Source organism: Telopea speciosissima, chromosome 5 (genome assembly GCF_018873765.1).
Source record: "Telopea speciosissima isolate NSW1024214 ecotype Mountain lineage chromosome 5, Tspe_v1, whole genome shotgun sequence".
In the NCBI taxonomy this organism is placed as follows: Eukaryota; Viridiplantae; Streptophyta; class Magnoliopsida; order Proteales; family Proteaceae; genus Telopea; species Telopea speciosissima.
This window is the reverse complement of record NC_057920.1, coordinates 37,888,994-37,916,201: the sequence shown is the minus strand read 5'-3', so window position 1 is coordinate 37,916,201 and position 27,208 is coordinate 37,888,994. Positions and strand designations below refer to the sequence as shown.

General features: G+C 38.9%; 1 long non-coding RNA gene across 1 annotated transcript; it reads left to right on the top strand.

The window, feature by feature from the left end:
* Positions 1 to 27,208, top strand: LOC122662349. Its single transcript, XR_006333006.1, has 3 exons — positions 1 to 12; positions 8,977 to 9,268; positions 27,198 to 27,208. It is a non-coding gene; the product is annotated as an uncharacterized LOC122662349 (long non-coding RNA).

The window sequence follows — 27,208 nt, the reverse complement described above, 5'->3', positions numbered from 1 at the left end:
TGTTGTGAGAAGGTCTATGTATTTCTCAAGCTCATTCAGTCTGGCCTCCTCACCCATGTTTTGAAACTCAAGGGGTTGGTGATATGGTTTAAGGAGAGGTGGCCCATTGAGATTTAATGGAGGGTTGGGCATTGGAGGACCAAACTGACCATGATATTGGAAATTGGGTGGTCCAGCTTGGTTATTCCATTGATCCCACGAGAAATAGGGATGATCACTCCACCCGTGATTGTAAGTGCCAAAAGAATTGTATTGAAATTGAGGGCTCACATTCTCATCACCATAGTTACCCCCATAAAGATTAGGGCATCCTTCCATAACATGGATTGTTTGGGGATGTGACCAATCAAAATTTTTGGAAAACCCATAGTTGGGTTGGGGAGCAAAATTGTACTGGGGTGGTGCAAAATTGTTCTCTATCTCACTACTTTTGGCTTCCCTAACTTGTTTAAACATTTCCTCCAAAATCATGGTTGCCTTAGCATAGGTCCATCTTTCCCCCAAAGTCTTATTTGGAAGTGTATCTGCCATAATTCTAAACTAACCACCTATCCCAAATTGAGGCCTCCCATAAAAAAATATATATATTTAAAGAAAAATAAAAGACTAGAAAAAATAATACTAAAAACAAGAGGGAGCCCAAGGTAGATAGTGTATCTATCCCTCAGAAATCGAAACAATGATTCCAAAGCTGTAAGGTTGCCATATAGGTTGACAGTAAGGGAACCCGTATAGTCTTCACAAGCCACCTACGGGCGACTCCAAATGGATTCTAATGTAGGGTGGAGGACTACTATACGTTTATGTTTCCAACACTCTCACTATGTCGCTTTCCTGTTATTAAGAGTGGTCACCTCCAAAGATAAGTCACATGCCAATCCAAACCACCCAACGAATCAATGGGCACCAAGATTGGCTGGGTTTGGGCATATGAAAGACTTTAGATTGGGCGCACACTATTTGAAACAGAAGAGAGAAACAAGAAGAGGTTTTCAAAAACCATTTTTTTTTTTTTTTAAGAGAACAGGAGAAAGAGAAGAAACTAAAGCACTTCGAATTACTTAAAAATCAAAAAAATAAAGTGGTCAATAATCTCCCCGGCAACGGCGCCAAAAACTTGTTTGAGTTAAAATAATACCGCAAGCGTACGGGTCAATCGTAGCTACGGGTCGAACACGAGGAGATATACGCCACTCTATTTAATTAACTTAAAAGTAATGCAAAGTGAACCAAATTAAAGTGTTAAATTAAACTAATGAAAATTAATGCATCCTAACTCATAAGCATCTAACAAAATTAAAGGATTATATTGGCGTCCTAACACATGAGCATCTAATCTATCAAACTAACGTAAATTGGAAGGAATAACAAAAACGCAGCCACACTTCATAATCACATAAAAAGAAATAAGGGAATAAAAGTGCATCCACATACCACAACCATATAAAAAAAATAAAAGAAATAGAGGGAGAAGAAGAAGAAGATAGAGAGAGATAGAGGAGAGGGAGAATGAGATTGAGAGTTTAGATAGTAAAACCTTGATGTCCTTGCATGAATGTAACTGAAAAGCTTGAATACTTCATAAACTTACCTTGACCTCCTCTTCTAAATCTTCAAGTCTTGTCATCAACTTAAGAACTTAGACTAGAAGGCTTAAAACCTAAATTAGAATTAAGAAATTACAACCCAATTGAAGACTTAAATTGAAATTAAAGCATAAACTAAACCTATTACAACCATTAAATGAAAATCAAAAAGCAAACTAGAACTTAGAAAAGCCAAAAATCATAACTTAGAAGGAGAAGAAGAAAAGAAATTTTACTAAGTGAATGAACTAAAAATTACACTAAAAAACTGAATTAAAATTGAACTAGAAACTAACTAAAAATTGAACTAAAAAACTAACTTCTTACAACCCAAAGGGCAAGGGGTATTTATAGGGGGAAGAGAAGAGAAGGGAGAAGAGGGAAGTGTAGGAGAAATATTCCTTAAGAAAAGAGAATATTTTCTTCTCCTTCCTCTTTTACAATGCCTTGAATCCTAAGAAAAAAGAAAAAAATAGAAAGAAGAATAAGAGAAGATTGTTTACATAGACCTTCTATTTCTAGAAAAGTAAACTTCCAATTCTAACAAGTGCTTCCTTTTCTTTGTAGATATCTTCTCCAAGCAATAAAATCAAAGCATCTTTGATTTTTCAACTTTCCATAGGTGAGAATGTCTTTCAAAATAAGTCTATCCCAAGTAGAATTCCAGAAGTGCCCTTGAGAAGTTGGAGGAGAGAGAGAGTAAGGGTGATGACTAGGATTCCTTCAAGAATAAATAAAATATCCATTCTGTCCTTCAGAAAACGTGGAGCATGGGGTGCTTATATAGGCCTCATCATTGTGTTCCTTGCGAAAAATCACCCAAAATAGACCCAAATTTCGTCCAATTTGGAGTTCGGGAGCCCAAGATATCTCAAGTTGAAGTTGGACTGTCCAGAGCCCTCCAAATGGAATCTTTCGGGTACAAGAAATGTAACTTCTAATAATTCTATTAAGGCCCCTGCAATCTGAACTTTCGCTTCACTTTGTCTCCGGCCGACTGTCAATAATTTCAAATAAACCCCTACAGACCATTTTCGCGCTTCGTTACGGAAACGGCCGTAACTTCTTCGTTTCAACTCGGAATCAAGTGTCGTTTAAACCGTTGCGAAGCTGACTCGATGGGCTACGCATCCAAGCCATTAACACCTTTAAACACCTTAAAAACATTTCCTTAGCATCATCTCCTCCATTTTCACAAGAATTCACCTAAAACCTGAAAAGCATAAGAAAGCACCGAGTAACTCTGTCCAATATGGTAAAATGTATGCTTTATGCCCTAAGATTTCACACATAAATGTGCTCATCAGATAGGATATGCTTATAGTGTTGTCCACAGCTTGTCTGTGCTTTAGGACCAAGCACAGCAGCACTCCCTTTACCTGTGGGGCCCACTAGGGTTCCAAAGCACTCTCAAATAAAAGATAGATGTGGGAAAGGGTATTTTAGTCTTTTCCCACATCCCACAGTGTCCAGGGGCCATTGGGTGAGATCCCCCCAACTCAGTCCACCAAAACAGTGATTTTCCACTCACTGGGTGTTGGCTTTGGGCGTTGCCGCATTGCCCAGTGCCTGTAGAATTGATGCAGGCTGAGTTTCCAAGGTGGGGCCTGCAAGGTTGGGCTCTAAATGGATCCTTTGCATGTCAGGGGGGTCTATTAGCCCCTAAGATGGCCTACACCATGGTCCAATTGGATTGTTCATCAGATCCATCTTTAGGCTGACAGTGGCTGCCCAAGTAGCCCAAATGAATAGTATTTAGGGTTTTGGCTATGCTTGGGAGTTGGTTTCAGCCACATGCAGGGCTGGAACAGCATGCCAAATGAGGGTCCAGGGCTGCAATCCTCTAGGGTTTGATCTCTGCAGCCCTAGCTTGCACCCAGGGTTCCAATCCATAGATCAGAAGTGAATCTGGGTAGTGCAGCTGTGCACAGCCAGATTCAACTCACAAGAACAGCATATCTAAATGTTTAAAATGTATAAATATTCCAGATCTTCCATGCACAAGGTCTACATGGCAGATCTGGACCAATACTGGGCAAACCCTAGTTAGTCTGGGCTTCCCAGGGAGCAAAAACATAGTATATACAGAGGGGGAATGGGAACAGCAGGTGAGGATAGGTATTTTTATACCTAAAGCAGCCTGAGAATAGGCTCGGCTGCGGGCTGGGATGGCTGCAGCAGGTCTCCCCCTCCTCTTCTTCCTTCTTCCTTCTCCTTCTTCTTCTCTTTCTCTCCTTTTCCCTCTCTTTCTCTCCTCTCGGTTTCAGCAGGAAATAAGAGCTATAAATGAGCTTAGGCCTGCCTATTTATAGGCCCAAGACCAACTAAGGTCTGTTTGGTCACTAAGTCCCTTTTTAAAAATCAGTTTTTAACTTGATTCTGACTGATTCTGGGCTCACTAGTGGGGTCCACACTAAACCAGGGGTATGAGGTGGTCCCTCAAACTCCCCTCTATCAATGGAGGGTTCCCATGTTCATGTTGGGTGGTCTCCACAATTAAAATAATAAAAAATATGCAGATTCGGTCACTGGGCGATGTCACTGGGCCTTGCTGCATCGCCCAGTGCCATGGCCCAGAGAATTCCAGCAACTGAAACTCAAAGGGACTTGCACAGGGGTTTGACAGTAAGTTAGGGTATTGTCCCCACATGTCAAATAGGAGGTTTTACACACTTTTTTCACATAGGTGGGTCCCACTATTATTAGGAGGAGAGAGATTACCTAGGATCCAAGTCATACATCAGGCTGTGAGTTGCACAGTTGCAAGGATCTGCTATCCATCTTCTGACAGGTATATAGGGAAACCTGTTCAAAGTATTCTCATTGATCTCATTGAGTGGAGTGATGCTCCACAATGATCCTGGTTTCCTGGCTAGGGGTTCCTGCCCTTCAATCAAAAATCTAGCCAATCAGGAGCAGGGTTTGACATTTCCCCCACCTTACAAAAATTTCGTCCTCAAAATTTGCTTACCTTGTAATCCAAAAAGTTCGGGATACTTCTCCTTCATTTCTTCTTCACGTTCCCATGAAGCTTCTTCTACTGGATTGTTTCCCCATCGAACTTTCACAAAAGCGATGGTACGGTTACGGAGGTTATGCTCCTTTCTGTCCAATATCTCCGTAGGGTGTTCTTCATAGGTCATATCCACATCCAACTATTCAGGTTCAGTTGACAGCACATGTGTCGGATTGTTAATATACTTCCTCAACATCGACACATGAAAAACATCGTGGACGCCTAGCAAAGATGGTGGTAACGCCAGTCGATATGCTACGGATCCCACCTTATTAAGAATTTCTTAAGGACCGATGAATCTGGGGCTCAACTTGCCCTTCTTGTTGAAACGGGGCAATCCTTTAGTTGGGGATACTCGGAGGAATACTTTTTCTCCGACTTCAAACTCGATATCTTTCCTTCGATTATCCGCATAACTTTTCTATCTTGACTTGGCTGCCTTGATCTTCTCTCTTATGATATCCACCTTATCGCAAGTCGCTTGTATCATCTTAGGTCTGAGATATTTTTGCTCGCCAACTTCATCTCAATAAAGTGGAGTTCGGCACTTCCTGCCACAGAGTGCTTCAAATGGTGCCATGCCAATGGTGGAGTGGTAGCTATTATTGTGTGCAAATTCCACCCTAGGTATGTGAGCATCCCAACTGTCATTCATTTCCAAAACACAGGCTCGGAGCATGTCCTCCAGAGTCTGAATGTTTCTTTCTGATTGTCCGTCCGTCTGTGGATGGAAAGCCGTGCTAAGATTTAGTTGAGATCCCAATGCCTTCTGCAAACTTCTCCAAAACCTTGAGGTGCAACGAGGATCTCAGTCAGACACATTACTGACAGGCATGCCGTGTAAGCAGACTATGTTTTCAATGTATATCTGGGCAAGCTTCTCCATTGGATAACTTATTTTGATTGGTATGAAGTGTGCCACCTTTGTTAGTCCATCTACAATCACCCAAATTGCGTTTGCCCTTCCTGGTGTTGGGCAAGTTTGTCACAAAATCCATAGTGATTCTTTCCCACTTCCACTCAGGTATGGGAAGTGGCTGTAACAATCCGTACGGTCGGTGTCTCTCCGCTTTTATTTGTTGACAGGTGAGGCACTTGGACATATATATTGCTATGGTTGCTTTCATTCCCATCCACCAGTAATACTTCATCAAATCCTTGTACATCTTTGTACTTTCGGGGTGGATTGTGTAGGGTGAGTTGTGTGCCTCTTTAAGAATTTGGTCTTGGATATCATAGTCATATGGCACGCACAATCTATCTCAAAACTTCACTGCGCCATCTTGGGCAAAGGAAAAATCTGGGTCCTTATGGACACCTTGTTGAACTTCCCAAATTATTTTGGCCAGCTTGGGATCCAATGGTTGTTTCACAATTATTTCCTCTCGTATCGACGGCTGCAGGTTCATAGCTGCAAATTGCATAGCCGTTCCTTCGATCATGAGTTCCAAATCAAATTTTTGAGCTTCCTCTATTAATTGCTCACTTACGACCAAAGATGCGAGGGACGTAGTCCGAGATTTCCTGCTTAAAGCATCCGTAACAACGTTGGCCTTGCCGAGGTGGTACTGGATTTCACAATCATAGTCTTTCACCAATTCCAACTACCGCCTCTGTCTCATATTTAGCTCCTTCTGGCTGAAGAAATACTTCAAACTTTTATGATCGCTGAAGATCTCGCTCTTTTCACCGTCTAGGTAATGTCACCAGATTTTTAACACAAAAACTACCGCTGCCAACTCTAAATCATGAGTGGGGTAGTTTTTCTCATGTTCCTTTAACTGCCTGGAGGCGTAGGCGACTACCTTACCTTTCTGCATCAAGACTCCATCCAATCCTGTCCTAGATGCATCAGTGTATACTACCATTCCTCCGGTGCTTTCTGGAATGGTTAGGACTGGAGCTGATACTAATCGGTTCTTCAACTCCTAAAAGCTTTTCTCACACTCTTCATTCCATTCGAATTTGGCTCCCTTCCTTGTAAGTTTTGTCATTGGTGCCGAAATCCATGAGAAATTTTTAATAAACCTCTGATAGTAATCGGCCAATCCTAAGAAACTTCGAATCTCAGTAGGACTCTTCGGAGTTTCCCATTCAAGAACCGCTTTCACCTTGCCTAGGTCTACTTTGATGCCGTCTTTGGTGACGATGTGTCCTAGGAATCCAATTTGGTGAAGCCAAAATTCACATTTACTAAATTTAGCAAAGAGTTGGTGTTCCCGCAACCGCTACAACATGAAAGTAAGGTGTCGCACGTGCTCTTCCTCACTCTTAGAGTACACCAGGATGTCATCAATAAATACTATGACGAACTTATCCAGCATGTCATGGAACACTCTATTCATCATATCCATGAATGCTGTCGAGGCGTTGGTTAACCCGAACGATAAAACTAAGAATTTATAGTATCTGTATCGAGTTCGGAACGCCATTTTATGAATGTCACCACTTTTGATCTTCAGTTGATGGTATCCTGACCTAAGATCGATCTTGGAGAAAACTCTCGCTCCTTGTAGCTGATCAAATAGGTCGTCGATACGCGGCAACGGATATCGATTCTTAATTGTCAGTTTATTTAACTAGCAATAGTCGATACACAACCACATACTACCATCCTTCTTCTTAACAAACAGCACGGGTGCTCCCCAGGGTGATACACTGGGTCGAATAAATCCCTTCTTCAACAGGTCCTGAAGTTGAGTCTGCAACTCTTTCAACTCGATTGGCGCCATTCGATATGGTGCCTTGGATACCGATGCTGCTCCAGGAATCAAATCAATCGCGAATTCTATATCGCGGTCCAGCGGCAGTTGAGTTAGATCTTCTGGAAATACATCAAGAAACTCTCTGACGATGTGGAGTTCCTCCAAGGGTTTTATCTTCGCCTCCGTGTCTATCACAGTGGCCAAAAAGCCTTGGCATCCTTCTTTTAGTAACTTCCGTGCTTGGAGTGCGGATAATGTTATCCTTCTGGATTTCCTCCTTGGTTCACTTTGATAGGTGAAGTCTAACCCATCTTCCAAGTTGAACCTTATCTTCTTCTCCGCACACAAGACGTTTGCGCCATAGGCCGACAACCAGTCCATGCCTAGGATTACGTCAAAATCATTTGCATCCATCTTTATCAATCGTGCGGTTAGTTCCCTTCCACATATCTCAATCTGACAAGGGTTGTAGACCTCCTTCAATCTCACGACACTCCCTGTCGGTGTGTTGACTACTAGCTCATGCCCGATGTCCCTTGGTTGATCTTGCATCTTACTCGCAAATGTTGAGGAGACGAAAGAGTGGGTCGCGCCCGAGTCGAATAATACTCGTACGGGTATGGTTGAGACATTCAGGGTACCTAGGGTTCTTAGGTAATTTAGGTTACATGTAGTAAGCCAATTAGTCCCTATAATTAAGTAGTGTTCTGCAACTTACCTGTTAATACGTTGGGGTTTGCCTCAGGTTCTTCATTTGTTAAAGCATACACCTTTCCTTACATCCGATTGTCTCGTGGCTGAAATGGCCTAGCGTAGGGCTGGTTTGATGAGTTGATGCCATACCCACGCGATCTGCAATCTCAAGCCATATGTCCTTCCCTGTTGCACAAATAGCACTTAAAGGGTGGAGCTCCAGGTGTTGAAGCTTTGCTCGCTTGACTGGTTGCTGGTTAGGCTGGCGAGGCTACTATCGTTGCTTGACTAGTAGTAGGGTGAGCAAGTCGAGTAAATGTAGGGAGAAAAGAATTCTGACCCATGTTCGGCCTACGATATGGAGTCAAAGTAGGGCTTGGACTTGAACCTCTATAAACTTTATTCGGCCAGCCAAAAGTTTGAAAATTATTTGACCTTTTGTTCAAGCCAGTCGACGTCATAGTCTTTTCTTTCTCCTTTTCCTTAAACTTATCCTCCATTGTCTTTGCTTTCTAGACCATTTGAGCATAATCCCAAATATCCATGATTGACAGAACTGACCCGATCTCAGTTTTGAGTCCTTTCTCAAATTTCTTTGCCTTACTAACTTCCCCTTTCAGGTGCTCTGGGGCAAAATGGAACAGATCTTCAAATCGCTGTTGATAGTCCAGCATTGATTTAGTTCCTTGCACCAGTGCAATAAATTCTGCTTCCTTCCTATCCTTAAAACTCTCAGGGAAATAGTTCTTGAAGAAAATCTCCTTGAACTGTGCCCACGTGGGATTTGGGTGAGCAGCTTCCAAATTAGGCCTAGTTGCCTTCCACCAAGCTTCGGCTTCTTTCTGCAACTGATAACCTGCACAAATAATCTTTTGTGCTTCCGTGCACTCAAGTACTTCAAATGCCTTTTCTAGGGCACTGATCCAATTTTTTGATCGTTGTTGGATGATCTATGGCATTCAACTATCTTAACTAGTTCCCGGAGACACCATTTGCTATCCGCATAGCCTTTAGAGAAGATAGGAATCGAGATTTTGGATTCTTGGATTGCATCAAAAAGTGCAGGTTGGATCTCTTCTCCACCCCACAGTCCTTCGTTGTCTATAAACACATCGATTCCTTCTCTTTCCAGAGCTTTGTGAAGGAAACCAGTGAAGTTATTGTGTGTTTCTTCGCCTCTAAAATTGAGGAACACATCATAAGTGAATGATCCAGAGGATGAGGAAGAGAAAGCTCCATCATCATGTGCCGCCATGAAGTTGTTGCAGGTTGCAAAGATGATACCAAGGAGCTTTCTTTTTTCAATGATTTCTCTTTGTGAAAAATTGGTTCTTAGGAGTATTTATATTGCCTTTTGTTAATTATTCCCAAATGTTATTTAATGCAGTTTTTAATGTAAGGTCAAAAAGAGATTTTCAAAATTTTGAAATTTTTTTTCTTCAAAAATTTATAGTTTTTATTTTATGTGAAATGACAGAATAACTTTCATTAAAAAAAATGCATTAAATATTTTTTGAAATAAAATAAGACAATTAAATGAAGGTATCAAGTTCTAAAATACACTTATCATTTCAAAACTCCCTTATATAGCATGTAGCATGCTGATTGAATTTCCAGGTTACTTTCTCTGATTTTTTATTCTTAATGACTGCCATTAAACTATGGGATTATTGACCCGGTCAATCAAATGACTGACATTTTGATAATTGATTGATATCAAGACATTGGTTCCAAACTAAGTTTGTTTCATTATGATTAAGTGGTCATGAGTTCAAATCTCTGAAAAACAGCCTCTCAAAAAAAGTGGGGATAAAGTTGCGTATATTATGATCAAAAAAATAAAAATAAAATGAGAATAGACAGCATCTCTTTTTCCCCCACCATCATAGGGAGATGGAGTCCAAACTGACTACAGCTACTCAATTTTGACCCATTCAATCTCCATCAATACACTTATAAAGAATTCCTCCATTTATAGTCCAGATGATCAGAGTCTCAACTATGTAGCTGGGTAAGAGAAAAGAAGTATTTGAATACTAGAATAAGTAGGTTTTTCAGTCCATGAAGTTAAATATTTCCAGCCCTATAAGTATATTCCCAATTGATGCGCATAAACCACCTCATAATAAACCCCAATTTATAACATAAATTAAAATTACCACAAGATTTCCATTTGTGTTCAAAGAAAGAAAAGAAATTCGGGTGTTTGACCGGTGAATGCCTCAAAATAAAACACCATTTTAAATGAGACTAGAGAAAAGGGTTTAAAAGAAATAAAATGAGTTTATGATCCGAAGCCAAAAAGACAACTAAGCATATGGTCAATGCTAAACCCGCATAGGGCTGGCCATATACTTGTCTAAACAGTCCCGAATCAATTTTGGGAATTACTTACAACATTTCATTATTTATCCATGTTGGATTTATGTGTCCATCAAATCTGGTTTGGTCCGGTTTACTTTGTATTGAACATTTTATATATTTTGGTTTAATATTATCATATGCAATATAAACTTTTTGAGCATTATGTGTCCGTAAGTTTTACTTAAAATGGTAGTCACGACTAAGATTTGGGTTGGGCACTCTTATCATATGGTCGTCGCATTAGATATGCCTAGGCATGTTGATGTCAGGGTATGAATGCGAGTACACATCATAATGTGCATTGGCGAAGAATCTTATTTGTCGATTCCCTCATGTATTACTGCCAGATGTAGGATAGGATAGACATGTGTCACCAAGACCCTATACCTGAGAGGAACTCGTCACTGCAAAATGTAACCACATATCTTTGGATCATCAATGACTAAGATTCAAGAGAATCAAAGCCGGTGTTCTAGGAAAGTACGAACATTTCGTGAGTGAGAGAGTTGCTCAACATGGTTACCACTGCTCAGTTGGGGAACATCAAGATAGAGAATGTCTGTGGATGGTCGGATCGGAATCGGGATCCAGTGCAATTTTAGAAATGGTTTTTGCAAAACCTATTTTTACATAAAATGATAGATTATATGTCGTTTTAATTGAAAATATTTTATCGTGTTTTGTGAGACCCGATCACGTACACAGACGCTCTCATATAGACATGTACTATGGAATGGGGCTTGGTACTACATGTGTACATGCCCTAGATTCCAAAATGATGATGTTGATTAGTGGTGGGTTGGTACATAATAATTAATTATTATGTGAGGATATAATTGGAATTTACTAATTAGTTAATTGTTTATTTAATTTATTGAATATGGTGTAATTTATTATTTATCTATTAAATATAAAATAATTAATTAATTAAATTATTCCCTATTAGATTCTACTTCTTCACCAATTAAAAACCCATCAGGTTTAAACAGGTTCAAGTCAATGAGGAAAGAGAGTGTCAGACTCTCACTGGGAGTTTTCCAAACAGGGCTTTAGAAGCCCTATCTATTTAAACACCTAAACTGTGAAGGGGGAGAGGTTTTTTTTTCAGCCTTAGACGGTTTTGGGTGCTGCCCCTCTCTCCCACGTTTTTGGCTCTCTCACTCTCTCTCTTGATCTCTCTATCTCCTTCTTCTTGCTCTCTCTAGTTTTTGAGAGTTAGGGATTTGGAAACCCAGATTTGTGCTTGAAGATCTGAAGAGATTATTGGATTGACTTGGAGAACCTTGGTGGCACCATTGGAGGTTCAAACCTGTTTACCTGGTGTGCTCATTGGAGGAAGAACCACTGTCTGTTGGAAGAGCAACACTTGAGGCTCATCAGGTTAGCAAGTTTCTGTTAATTCCTCTTAATTTAATTATATGCTTATTCATGGGATATGAAAGAAACCCGAGTCTATCTCTTTTTGTTGCGCATTCGGGTATAGGATGGATCTCTCTTTCCATAGGATGGAAAAGATTGAGATGAATTTTTTCTCTCTTAGGGATTCCATAATTTTATGGGACAAGAAAGAGAAGGATTGGATTACACTAGGGTTCCCATTGGCAACTATGGGCAACCCTAAATTTAAATAGGGTCACAGTAGGGCACCCATGGGAGACCATGGGAAACCCTAAAATTTAAATTGGGTGCCTTAGGGCAACCAGACTTTCCAATTCTTGTGAACCCAAGATGATGCTTCTTATTAGTTTCCCAGGAGAACCATGGAGATGATCCCATGGACTACTATTTGACTAACAGTGTTGCATCAAAGCGACCTTTCTCATCTATGGATATCACATAATTAAATTTAGATGCATTTATTATGTATGGGATGCAAGTTATTAAGTTTTTATTGGATTTGTTAAGGATGCACATGGGTAGTTATTTGGTTATTGTAACAACCTTCCCATGTGCACCTGGGTAGTTACAAGGTTGTTAAATTTTTTTAGCAACCTGCCCATGTGAGTTGGTTATAATCTTGATAAACCATGTTCATTTTCAATTATTGAAAAATTGTACCTAATTAGGGAAGGAGATTTTTATTAATTTTTTGATGTGGGGGTGGAGCGCATACTACCAAGCACCCCTGCACGTTCCTCCCCTAGACCTTGCCCATAACCCATGACCGCGGCCTGTGCCAGTATGCGTGTTTGAATTTAAAATAAAACCGCAAGCGTACAGGTCAATCGTAGTTATGGGTCGAACACGGGGAGATATACGCCACTCTATTTAACTAACTTAAAAGTAATGCAAAGTGAACCAAATTAAAGTGTTAAATTAAACTAACGAAAATCAATGCATCCTAACTCATAAGCATCTAACAAAATTAAGGGATTAAATCGACGTCCTAACACATGAACATCTAACCTATCAAACTAAAGCGAATTGAAAGGAATAAAAAAGCAGTCACACATACTAACCACATAAAAAGAAATAAGGGAATAAAAATGCATCCACAAACCACAACCATATAAAATTAAAATAAAAGAAATAGAGGGAGAAGAAGAAGAAGATAAAGAGAGATAGAGGAGATGGAGAATGAGATTGAGAGTTTAGATAGCAAAACCTGGATGTGCTTGCATGAATGTAATTGAAAAGCTTGAATACTTGCATAAAGTTACCATGGCCTCCTTTTCTAAATCTTCAAGTCTTGTCATCAACTTAAGAACTTAGACTAAAAGGCTTAAAACCTAAACTAGAATTAAGAAATTACAACCCAATTGAAGACTTAAATTGAAATTAAAGCATAAACTAAGCCTATTATAACCATTAAATGAAAATCAAAAAAGCAAACTAGAACTTAGAAAAGTCAAAAATCACAAATTAGAAGGAGAAGAAGAGAAGAAATTCCACTCAGTGAATGAGCAACATTATAAAGGAGAGGGTAGGGGTATTTATAGGGCGAAGAGAGGAGAAGAGAGAAGAGGGAAGTGTAGGAGAAATATTCCCTAAGAAAAGAGAATATTCTCCTCTCCTTCCTCTCTTACAATGCCTTGAATCCTAAGAAAAAAGAAAAAAAAAATAGAAAGAAGAAGAAGAGAAGATTGTTTATATAGACCTTCTATTTCTAGAAAAGTAAACTTCCAATTCTAACAAGTGCTTCATATCTTCTCCAAGCAATGAGATCAAAGCATCTTTGATTTTTCAACTTTCCATAGATGAGAAAATATTTTTCAAAATAAATCTATCCCAAGTAGAATTTTAGAAGTGCCCTTGGAAAGTTGGAGGAGAGAGAGAGTGATGACTAGGATTCCACTCATAATTAATGAAATGCCAAATCTGTCCTTTAAAAAATATAGAGCATGGGATGCTTATATAGGCCTCACCATTGTGTTTCTTGCGAAAAATCATCCAAAATAGACCCAAATTTTGTCCAATTTGGAGTTCGGGAGCCCAAGATATCTCAAGTTGAAGTTGGACTGTCCAGAACCTTCCAAACGGAATCTCTCGGCTAACAAAGAAACTTTTGAGAATTGTGCTACAGATCTTTGAATCCAAACTTTCGCTTTACTTTGTCCCCGACCGATTTTTGATAATTACAAACAAACCCCTGTAGACCATCTTCGCACGGCATTACGAAAACGGCCGCAACTTCTTCGTTTCAACTCGGAATCAAGTGCCGTTTGAACCGTTGCGAAGCTGACTCAATGGGCAACGCATCCATACTATTAACACCTTAAAATTATGCTAAGGGGCCCACTGTAATCACATTCAAATTTGACTAATTGGCTTGATTCTTTTAGTGCTCAATCCAAACTCGGTTTTCTTAACTTCTGGGCGCTTCTGGCTATTCTTAGCATCTTTTGCTCCATTTACACAAGAATTCACCTAAAACCTGAAAAAGCACAAGAAAGCACCGAAGTAACTCAATCCAATGTGGTAAAATATATGCTTTATGCCCTAAGATTTCACACATAAATGTGCTCATTAGATTCCCCCACACTTGAACGTTACTTGTCCTCAAGTAAAGCAAAAGAAAAACTAACCTAGAATGCAAAAAATCCTAACTCACTTTCGTAGGAATCACGGTTGCACTTAGTATGTGCAACAAGCCTTTAAACCCCTCGGTTACCGCTAATGGACGAGTTTTGTCTTGTGGGTGTTTGCAGTGAATATACACCCAAAATTCAATAAATCAAAAAGAATGATGTAAATTTTTTTCTCATGGCATAAGTAAGATAGTGCACACAATCTCAAAGAAATACTCAACTAAAGATCAAGGAGCCAAAGGTCCCCCCACACTTGAATTTTATCACCCCACATCAATTCAAGAAACTAGCATATATCAAGATTAAGGGATCTCCTCTTATCTTCTGAACACTACTCACCTTCAAGTAAATCACTCATAGCATTGATGGAACCAAAGACTTAGGCATTGAGTATTTTTGACCATCCATTCTTTTCAGGCATTAAGGCAAAAACATTTTTTTTTTCTAAACCACAAACTCTATTTCTACTCCACTACTGTTATCTGAATGACATGGTGGAGTACACACCAGACACCCAAATACTTGGTAGCTTCGCTTTTTGCATATATCCATAAGACATTGAGACATTGATGCAAGAGAGTTTTTTTTTTTTTTTTTTTTTGAGTTTCCTTCCAAGGAGTTTCAATCAAGTCACCCTGCTTCATGAGGCACAGTGCCCTGTCTATTCCCAAGGAATTCCACTTTCCTTTCTGTTTCTTTTTTTTTTTTTCTCATTCACTTTCATGCCTTGCCGTGCCACAAACAAATTGGTCTCAACTACTAGCCAAAAGATCAAAGGGTCCATAAAACACATAGAGGAATCTAGCCATCAAATGAAATAGTACTCATATTTTCCAATTTAGTCCCTCTCACAGGATACAAACCAACTACTGTCCTTGAAAATAGATTTTTTATTATTTCGCATGCTAGGGCACCTAATTCCCTCTTTCTCTCGCTTTGCAATCAAAGAGACTTATGCACAACACCAAACTACCGGCCCAATCAAAATTTACCAAATAAGCAATGTCACACACCCCCCCCCCCACACTTAAGTCATGCAGTGTCCTCAATACATGCATAAAAGAAAGAATAAGGACAAGGGAGGAGATGAGGGGGCTTACCAAATATAATAAATAACTAAAAGGATCATGAAGAGTCATGAGCTCTACAACAAGTACTTGGGGCATCAAAAGAAATCGCAATCCATGGCCGATAAATATAGAAAGAGCTTCAAAATCAGAAAACACTCGACCATGAATTTTAGTAAAACGAAAAATAATATAGAAGTTAAGCACAACTGCGAAATATCCAATAGAAAAATCTATCCTCATGGGACAATGGAAAATGAAGGCATTAAAACTCAGGCAATAAATCCTCCCATTCTCTCCCGTTTGCAATGTAGAACACATGTCATGTTTAGAAAAACCAACCAAAAATGGATCGCAGTAAGCATAAAAAAGATCATGAATATCAGTAACATCATCAAGATAATCATAAAAAATGAGAGGTTTACTAAAATCAATCCTAGCAATAAAACTATCCGCCCTTTGCAGAACTTGGTTTTCCTAATAAGAATCATGATAATTTGCTTGAAGTACATCAGGACTAACACTGTCCTGCTCAATAACATCATTAAACCTAGGAGGTTTGGACAAATCAACATGCGAGACAATGGAATCCTCAAAATGACCATTATCTGGGTTGTCCAAAGAGAGAGAGGGAGATTGAATTTCCTGGGTTTCTATGTTATCGTGAAAATCTAATTCTAAATCAATAAAAATACTGTGCTCACTAAAATCAGAATTTTCAGGCAAAAGGTGGATTTCCCCAGGTAGCTCATCAAACCTCGCTTCACTAATATCATTAAAAGACTCAATCTCAACAAATAGATCGTCATGAAAAGCATCTTGTTGGGAGTCACTCTCATTAACCTCAAACTGGGATAGTGGACTTTCAACATCATTAAACTGGGGATGGGGGGTTCATTCTGAACAAGAATCTGATAACATAGACTAGGTTCAGGCTGACTAGGTAATGTACCCATTTCCTCCTCCCGTAAAATGGTGATCAGTTGAGAGAGTTGCTTCTCCATTCTATCCATAGTCCTTTCTAGCTCATTCATTCTTGTTCAATTCATTGGAGGGTTGGGCATTGGAAGATCAAACTGACCATGACATTGGAAATTGGGTAGTCCAGCTTGGTTATGCCATTGATCCAACGAGAAATCGGGATGATTACTCCACCCCTGATTATAAGTGCCAAAAGAATTGTATTAAAATTGAGGACTCACATTCTCATCACCATATCTACCCCCATAAAGATTAGGGCATCCTTCCATAACATGAATTGTCTAGGGATGTGACCAATCAAAATTTTCCGAAAGCCCATAGTTGGGTTGGGGAGAAAAATTGTACTAGGGTGGTGCAAAATTGTTCTCTATCTCACTACTTTTGGCTTCCCTAGTCTATTTAAACATTTCCTCCAAAGCCATGGTTGCCTTAGCATAGTTCCATCTTTCCCCCAAAGTCATATGTGAAAGTGTATCTCTCATTATTCTAAACTAACCACCTATCCCAAATTGAGGTCTCCTTTAGAAAAATTAAAGAAAAATAAAAGACTAGAAAAAATTCACTAAAAACATGAGGGAGCCCAAGGTAGATAATGCATCTATCCCTCAAAAATTGAAACAATGGTTCCAAAGCTGTAAGGTTACCATATAGGTTAACAACAAGGGAACCCGTATAGTCTTCAATAGCCACCTATGGGCGACTCCAAATGGATTCTGATATAGAGTGGAGGTCTACTATACGTTTATGTTTCCAACGCTCTCACTATGTCGCTTTCCTGTTATCAAGAGTGGTCACCTCCAAAGATAAGTCACATGCCAAACCACCCAACCAAGTCAAGATGTAGCATCATAGCTAACTTAATCCTATGAGGAACACCAAAAGATGGAGGGTTGGAGCATATGAAGGACTTTAGATTGGGCGCATACTATTTGAAACAAAAGAGAAACAAGACGAGGTTTTCAAAAACTGATTTTTTTTTTTTTTTAGAAAAAGAAGAGAAGAAAATAAACTAAAACACTTCAAACTACTTAAAAATCAGAAAAATAAAGTGGACAATAATCTCCCCGGCAACGGCACCAAAAACTTGTTTGAGTTAAAATAAAACAACAAACGTACGGGTCAATCGTAGCTACGGGTCGAACACGACGAGATATACGCCAATCTATTTAATTAACTTAAAAGTAATGCAAAGTCAACCAAATTAAAGTGTTAAATTAAACTAATTGAACTAACGAAAATCAATGCATCCTAACTCATAAGCATCTAACAAAATTAAGGGATTAAATCGACGTCCTAACACATGAGCATCTAACCTATCAAACTAAAGCGAATTGAAAGGAATAAAAATGCAGCCACACATACTAACCACATAAAAAGAAATAAGGGAATAAAAATGCATCCACAAACCACAACCATATAAAATTAAAATAAAAGAAATAGAGGGAGAAGAAGAAGAAGATAGAGAGAGATAGAGGAGATGGAGAATGAGATTGAGAGTTTAGATAGTAAAACCTGGATGTGCTTGCATGAATGTAATTGAAAAACCTGAATACTTATATAAACTTACCATGGCCTCCTCTTCTAAATCTTCAAGTCTTGTCATCAACTTAAGAACTTAGACTAGAAGGCTTAAAACCTAAATTAGAATTAAGAAATTACAATCCAATTGAAGACTTAAATTGAAATTAAAGCATAAACTAAACCTATTATAACCATTAAATGAAAATAAAAAAAACAAACTAGAACTTAGAAAAGCCAAAAATCACAAATTAGAAGGAGAAGAAGAGAAGAAATTTCACTTAGTGAATGAGCAACATTACAAAGGAGAGGGTAGGAGTATTTATAGGGGGAAGAGAGGAGAAGAGAGAAGAGGAAAGTGTAGGAGAAATATTCCCTAAGAAAATAGAATATTCTCTTCTCCTTCCTCTTTTACAATGACTTGAATCCTAAGAAAAAAGAAAAAAAAAATAGAAAGAAGAAGAAGAGAAGATTGTTTACATAGACCTTCTATTTCTAGAAAAGTAAACTTCCAATTCTAACAAGTGCTTCCTTTTTTTGTAGATATCTTCTCCAAGCAATGAGATCAAAGCATCTTTGATTTTTCAACCTTCCATGGATGAGAAAATATCTTTCAAAATAAATCTATCCCAAGTAGAATTCCAGAAGTGCCCTTGGAAAGTTGGAGGAGAGAGATAGTGATGACTAGGATTCCACTCATAATTAATGAAATGCCAAATCTATCCTTCAAAACACTTGGAGCATGGGATGGTTATATAGGCCTCACCATTGTGGTCCTTGCGAAAAATCACCTAAAATAGACCCAAATTTCATCCAATTTGGAGTTCGGGAGCCCAAGATATCTCAAGTTGAAGTTGGACTGTCCAGAGCCTTCCAAATGGAATCTCTCGGCTAACAGAGAAACTTTTGAGAATTGTGCTAAAGCCCCTCGAATCCAAACTTTCACTTTACTTTATCTCCGGCCAATTTTTGATAATTACAAACAAACCCCTATAGACCATCTTCGCGCGTCGTTACGAAGACGGCCGTAACTTCTTCGTTTCAACTCGGAATCAAGTGCCGTTTGAACCGTTGCGAAGCTGACTCAATGGGCTACGCATCCATATTATAAACATCTTAAAACTATGCTAAGGGGCCCACTGAAATCACATTCAAATTTGACTAACTAGCTTGATTCTTTTAGTGCTCAATCCAAACTCGATTTTCTCAACTCCTGGGCGCTTCCGGCTATTCTTAGCATATTTTACTCAATTTATACAAGAATTCACCTAAAACCTAAAAAACACAAGAAAGCACCAAAGTAACTCTATCCAATGTGGTAAAATGTATGCTTTATGCCCTAAGATTTCACACATAAATGTGCTCATCAATGCGGTTGGCAAATTTTTTTGTTTTCCTGCAGTATTTTTCCCTCCAGTATTTAAAAAATAAATAAATAAATAAAAATTTACAAAAAAGAATTTTATTTTTAAACATTAGTTTTGTGGTTGGAGGAAGAAGATGGGTGAAGAGATACTTCTCTCCACCCATTTGGAATTAAAATTGGATTTTAATTTTTATGGGTTTGGGTACATGTTATCACATATTCACATGTGATGTGGTGTTTCTATATTTTATGAAATCCATATGTGTTTCTATACTTCCATGGTTATGCCCATACATGATTTGCATTAGCTATGTGATTATGGGATTGACTGTCTAATAATCTGGATGATTATTTTGGCATGACTTAATTTCATGGGATTAATGGGTCGATGTGATGCTTCTCTCTCTCTCTCTCTCTCTCTCTCTCTCTCTCTCTCTCTCTCCACCTATCTTTTTTATAAATAAATGTACTCCACCCCATGGGCAGCCTAAATGGTGGGTTGATTTCTCCATGCAGGGTTTCTTTATTATGGAAAGAAAAGTGTATAGAATTTTTCCTAGGTTTCCATTGTAATTTTACAGGAGATGAGATTTCCCAGTGCATGTTGATGATGATCTGCATGTGTTCAAAGTTCATGGAGATGATGATCGGCAACTTTGAAGGAAGATCGGATGGAGGAGATGATCGAGTTGAAGCATGTGACATCCTTGGCATGATGATGCGATCATGAAGATTATTAGATTTAAATTTTTTAATGGGAGGGAATTAATTTATTACTTCTATTAAAATGTTGTCATCCCATAATCACTTTAATTAATGTTGATTAATTGTTATATGTGTTGTCATCCATGATATTATGTGGGAGTTTATCATTATCCCTCTTTGATGACAATACATGTATGATATGGATTAGTCTAGGTTATTAGACATATCCATGGCCTCTTATTGAAGGTAAGTGTAGAGGTTGTGTGATATGACCCAGCATACGTTGACAGAACATTATCAGGCTCATTATCGCATGATCATCTATATTTATCTCTATCTAGATACGTTAGGGTATGGATAGTGAGAGGGCACTGCGACAGTGGACCATCTTTCATGATTCCATGGTTCTAACTAATGTAATAGGTATATACATGACTTGGGTGTATGTCAGCCGATAGGATCTAGACATGACACCCAAGTGGCCGAAAATATTGGAAGACCATGAGGCGGACAGATTAGTTCACACTACCATGTTGTATATAATGATTCCTGACAGGTAAGTTATGCATGCAAGGGTTGTAGGTATTCAATTCATTTTTTGGGTGATGAGGGAGACCTAAATTATGAGAGACGATTGATATATGCTCAAATTTTTATCGATGGTTATTAATATCCGCGTGGTTTACTTGTACATGTGTAGATTCTTATTCAATGGTTGCCATTAACTCCAACTTGTTAATACTCATTAACGATTATAAATTAAATGGAACGAATTATGTTAATTGGTACTGGAGAATTAAATTGCTCCTAAGTGCAGAAGGTCTTTTCACGGTTCTTGATGAAAAAATTTCCCTTGAACCCCACCATGATGATTTTAAGGGACAAAAGATAATGTAGGATTTCCATATGAGGAATTCAAAAGCATCACTCCACATCCTATGATCATTGGAAAAGTTAGTATTGGACTCAGTCAAGGATATACGTACTACAAGAGGCAAAATGGATAAGCTTGCTGAATTGTTCAACAGGCATCTGTCACAAGCGCATTGTGGCATAGTGAGTCAGATCAATAATTACAAAATGGCCTAAGGAACTCCCGTGATGGATCATGTCATGAAAATGATTAATCTATTTAAAAAACTGAAATCCATGGGGACCAAGTTTGATCTATGGTACAATACTGATGTGATCTTATCATCACTCATTTCTATCCATGCACCCTTTAGGATATCTTATAAGATGTCAGATAAGGAACTGGAGCTCACCGAGCTTGCTAATGCACTGGTAGAAGCGAAACTTATCTTGAAAAAGGATAAGGCTGAGGTCAATGCAACTGATGTGATGCCTTCTTCAAATGGGAAGAAGAACAAAAGGGGAAATAAGGGTAAAACCCTAAAACCCAAGGTTAGAAAGTCTAACAATAAGAAGGCTAAAAGCAAGTGCTTCAATTGCAAGAAGGAGGGTCACTGAAAAAGAAACTGTCATGCATTCCTGGCCACTGTGAAAGATAAAAAGCCAAATGATACAGAGGCTACTAAAGAAGGTACATGTGATGTAAAATTCTTTATGAGTCTAATTTTCCCTTTGAATAGATCAATTTTTGATTGGTGGATAGTGATTCCACTATTTACATTTGCAATACATTGCAGGGGTTCAAGGAGACAAGGAAATTGGAAAGAAATGAGGTGCATCTTCGGATGGGCACTAGAGTTGAAACCATGGCGATGGCTGAAGGAACTTTTTATTTAAAATTTGATTCCATTGATTTAGTTTTAAAGGAATGTTATTATGCCCTATTTTAAGAGGAAGATACTCTCTGTTTCTAAATTATTTATGGAAGGGTATAGTTTTTTCTTTAATTCTGAATTGGTCATTCTTTTAAATAATTTTTTATGACATCTTGATATTTGCAAAGTGGCTTGTATTTCCTAGATTGCCTTCTTAGAACGAATATAGTTTCAAATGTTGATTTGAAGTATAAAGCAGCTTCAGTGAACACAACATATCTGTGACATCTAGGATTAGGTCACATTAACATGGGCCGAATCAGTAGGCTAGTAAGAGGTGGACCTTTAGAGAGTTCAAAGGTGGAACCTTTCCTATATGTGAGTCATGCCTTCAGGGCAGGATGACCAAGAAATCCTTTAGCAATAAAGGTACTAGAGTCATAAATCCGTTAGAGTTGATATATACTGATGTGTGTGGACCCATGAATAAACAAAATAGTGTATTCGAACGACGCAAATGAACTTTATTGGATATGGTCCGTACGATGCTCATTTATAGTGAATTGCCTCTTTCTTTCTGGGGGTTCGTCTTAGAAACAACTATCTACATCTTGAATAGGGTTCCAACAAAGTCTGTAGATAAGACACTCTTTGAGTTGTGGAAAGGGCGTAAGCCTAGCATACAACAACTTAGGGTATAGGGTTGTATAGCACATATGCGAAAGAAACAGACAGACAAATTGGAATCCAAGACTTCAAGGTGCTATTTCTTAACCTATCCCAAAGGAATGATTGGTTACTATTTCTATGACCCAGTTGACCAAAAGATCATCGTTAGTAAACATGTTACATTTTTGGAGGAAGAGATTTTGGCCAAGAAATCTGAACCTGTAGTTATTGAAGAGTTATTGGATAACTCAGAAACTTCACTTTTAAAAGTGAGACCAATCAACATACCCACTGAAAATCCAACACCTCAAGAACCTCGACAGTGGGAGGACTATTAGACCACCCACTAGGTTTACTCTTCTCACCAAAGAAGAGAAAACAGTGGAAGAGTTTCACATGGTGTTAGTTGAATTGGACGATGATCCAATAACATACTCAGAGGTTCTTAAGGATGTTGATGCCACTAGGTGGCTAGAGGCAATGTGCTTTGAAATCGATTCAATGCATTCCAATAAGGTCTGGACTCTAGTTGATCCACCACTTGGCATCAAGCCCATTGGATATAAGGGGATCTTCAAGAGGAAGAAGGGCACCGGTGGAAAGGTTGAATGATTCAAAGCGAGATTGGTGGTAAAAGGGTATACTCAGCAAGGGGGTATAGATTATGAGGAAACCTTTTCTCCAGTGGCGATGATGAAATCCATCAGGGTTTTATTGGCAATTGTAGCATACTATGATTATCAGATCTGGCAAATGGATGTGCAAACTATATTCCTGAATGGAGTTCTTCAAGAAGAAATTTATATGCAACAGCCAAAGGGGTTCTCTTCCTTAGAGAAAGAAAGAAAAGTATACAAATTGCAGAGGTCCATCCGTGGACTGAAGGAGGCTTCCAGAAGCTAGAACATCATATTTGATCAATCAATCAAATCATTTGGTTATGATCAAAATATGGATGAGCCATGCATTTACAAGAAGATTAGTAGGAGCGCAATAAGTTTTCTTGTTTTATATGTAAATGACATATTACTCAGTGGTAACGATGTAAAGTTTTTTTCATCAGTTAAGCAGTGGTTGTCCACTACTTTTTCGATGAAAGACTTTGGTGAAACCAGTTATATCCTTGGGATCAAACTTGTAAGAGATCGCTAGAAAAGGATATTAGGCTTGTCACAGGTTACCTATTATGAAGATCTAGTCTTTTCCCGTCTCGACGCTTGATGGCACACAGGGGTTATATGCTCCTTGGTCGGAGGGAGAGAAGGAATGCATCTTCTCAAGGGGTATATGTCAATTTGTCAGGGGATGGGGGTCATACAATAACATGAAATGGAGTCACCACCTAGGGTTAGGGTCTAGAACCCATAGGTGGAGCTCTAGAAGGGCTATAAGACTTCGATTGTGTAGACGCTGAATTTTGTCAACCCCCCAGCAATGACGAAAATCGAACGCGAAAGACTGGCAATGCCCTCTAAGCTCTTTTTCTTCAGAGTAACCTAGACACCCCCTGTTCCACCTCGTTTCCACCCACGATCCCCTGTATCCTCGATACGATCCCGTATAACGCCCTGCTCGAAGCCATGGCCTAGCAGTGCCGTACGTAGCTGCGGCACCGTACGGTAGCGCCGCACCTAGCAAAAAATCCACCCCATGACGCCGCGCGGCAGCACCGCGGGGACCAAAAACATGATTTTTTTTGCCCGACGCCGTCAGATAAGATTTTTTCTATAAATTCCTCCACCTCTCATTTCAACAAGTTCCAAGTTGAGGAGAGGGGGGACCCCTAGAGCTCAAGTTTTCCTTATTTCCTCTTTTTCCTAGTTTCAGGGCCCTACCCCAGTCCAATTTCGAGCCTTCGAGCCTCGTCCATCTGTTTGGAGTCTGGGTCCCCCGGATCCGCCTCCCCTAATCCGTTTCCACCCACACCCCAGAACTCTCCCATGGCCTAGTCACCCTGCCCGACGTACTTTCGAAGCTTTCTGACGTCGTTATTCTGTCCAAGGTCCTAGTGCCTGATTGAGCTGCATTTATATATGAACTTCTTATTTAATTTAGCAGCTCTTGTCCAATAATTATGGTTTGTTGCACTAAAATACTTGAATTATTGGTTATTACAGGGATATTGGAGTTTACAGATATTTGATGCTAAAGGGGACAGCTTAGGAACACATTATAGAAGAGGGACTGATTGTAATTTAGAAAGCTAGAAGATTTAAAATTCCTTTTTATCTCTCCTTCCAATCATCACTTCATTATTATTCTCCTTCTTTATCTCTTTTCAATAACTAACCATCCCATCATCTCTCCACCTCTCTCTCTCTCTCTCATCTCCATCTCATACGTAACACCTCTCTCTCTCTTTTACTTTCCTATTCCAACCCGATTCTTTCTCTTTCTTTTTCTAATTTAAAACCATCTCACCTCTTCCCACTTGAAGGAAAAAATGGACTGATTCTAAACAGTGGGCAGAATACAAATATTGATCCCTATCCCCCACCGAGAGACAGGGAGGAGAAATAGAATACCATACTCATGCGGCTAAGAGAGAAGAGAGGGTCTTAGGGGTTCTACTTGGAGACATTGAGATCGCCATCACTTCCGTTGCTGTCATGAAGATCAACTGTAGCAGTGCTCCCTTGATCGCCATGTGTAGCTAAATTCCCAACCTATTCTCAGGGAGATGAAACTCTGTGAAGTTAATTTATTTTATTTTCTTCGCACATTGACTATTTGATGTTAAGACCTCTGTAATTCTTTGATCTGGTTTCATGATGACATCTAGTTAGGATCTTTTGTTTCTGTGCTTCAATTGATTCATTCGAATATTGGTTTTCTTTTCCCATATGGATGTACCGAAGATAGGTTATAACTGAAAGAACTAAGTGTGCCAAGCCTCGTAGCGAAGGACGATAGTACTCGTCAAGATACCCTATATCTAGGAGGAACCCTATACTTGGTGGTGTCATTGGGCTTGTAGCCGCAGTGAACCGTAATGTGCGAGATAGTGAATAAAATCAATCTAACAGAGTGAATTCGACCTGAGGATAGTTCTTCTCATCTTATCATTCACATTATTCTTTGTTAATCGTTGTTCTAGGTTTAGTTTAATTTCTAATTACCTTTAATTAGCTTAATTAATTCTTTGCAATATATTTCTTCCAGTTCCCTGTAGATCGACCCCTTACTTGCTATTAGCTAGATTAATTAAGGGTTTTATTTTTGACCAGTTAACGACACGATCAAATTTTGGCGCCGTTGCCAGGGAACCAAAGCACGGTTGCTAAGATTGATTGAGTTGTTTTGTGTTACTTTGTTTTAGTTTTAATTTTATAATTCCAGAATTTTTATTTTTATTTTTAATCTCTTTATTAGGTTAATTTTAATTTTAGTATACCTAACATTCTCTTTGTTTGTGCAGAAAGCCAAGTAGATCGAGTAAGGACAGGCTGTCCGTTTGGTTTACTTTTAATTCCTAGACTTTATGTAATTAGGGTTATTTAATGTAATTTTTTTCCAGCATTAGATTGGGTGTTTAGTTTTAATTTTAATTTTCCCAGACCCTTAAGATCACATAACCGTTCATTAGGGACAACATGTGGAATTGCACAGTCGCCAACACCACGTAAGTATTTTCGTTAGTTTTAAATTAGTTATTTTTTTACTTTGTAGTTCTGATTTTTATTTTTATTAATTTTTTTATTAGTTATCACGTTTTAATTTACTAGTTTTAATTTTTGTTTAATTAGCATGTGCAACCTGTGTTGTGTTTTATGCATGGTCGACGTTCTTTGCACCCCAACCTGACTTCCCTTGACCTAAAAATAGAGCAATCTGTGGCTAGACCTAAGGATAAGGATAATAGTAATAAAATGGATGACGAAAACCAGCCAAGAAGGTTGTTGAGTGAGCACTTCACTCCAACTGCCTATACCCCTACATCTTGTATTCAATTGCTTGCCATTCTGGCTGCTCAATATAAGATCAAGTCCAACATCATATAGATGTTACCATCCTATTATGGACTTGCTAATGAGGAGCCTTATAAGCATCTTGATGAGTTCTTAGAGGTATGCTCTACAGTCAAAATCCAAAACCTCTCTGAAGATGCCTTAAAGTTGCTTCTGTTCCCATTTTCCTTAAAGGACAAAGCCAAACACTGGCTTCAATATCTAGATTCGGTTAGGATTTCTACATGGGCGGGAATGTAGCCAGAATTTCTAAAAAAATTCTTCCCCATTGGCCGGACTAATAGCCTTAGCGAGCCATTATTAATTTCTCCTAATTAGAGGGCGAACAATTTCATGAAGCGTGGGAAAGACTCAAAGAATTACTTAGGAAGTGCCCCCACCACGTTGTCCCAAAATGGCAGTTAGTCCAGTGTTTTTATGATGGACTCCATGATCGATATAGGCAGATGGTGGACTCCTCTTGTGGTGGAACATTTATGCACAAGAATGAGACGGAAGCATGGGATCTTTTTAAACCCCTTAGCAAGAATTCCCAATATCAGGCTTTGGCCTCTCGGACTGAGATTCCACACATAGGGCAACCAAAGAAAGGTGGTCTCTATGAGATCAATCCAACTGTAAAGATGACTGCTAAGGTTGATATGTTGTCCAAGAAATTGGACTATCTGATGTCTATAAGGCAGCATCCCATGTCCCCCTTTCCCAATGAGTTTCCCTCCACCCAATCAGACTGAAGCCTGTGCCCTATGTGTTAGCCCTAGTCACTATGTGACAAACTGCCCTTTGGCTACACAATACCCTGAGTTTGTTCAGGA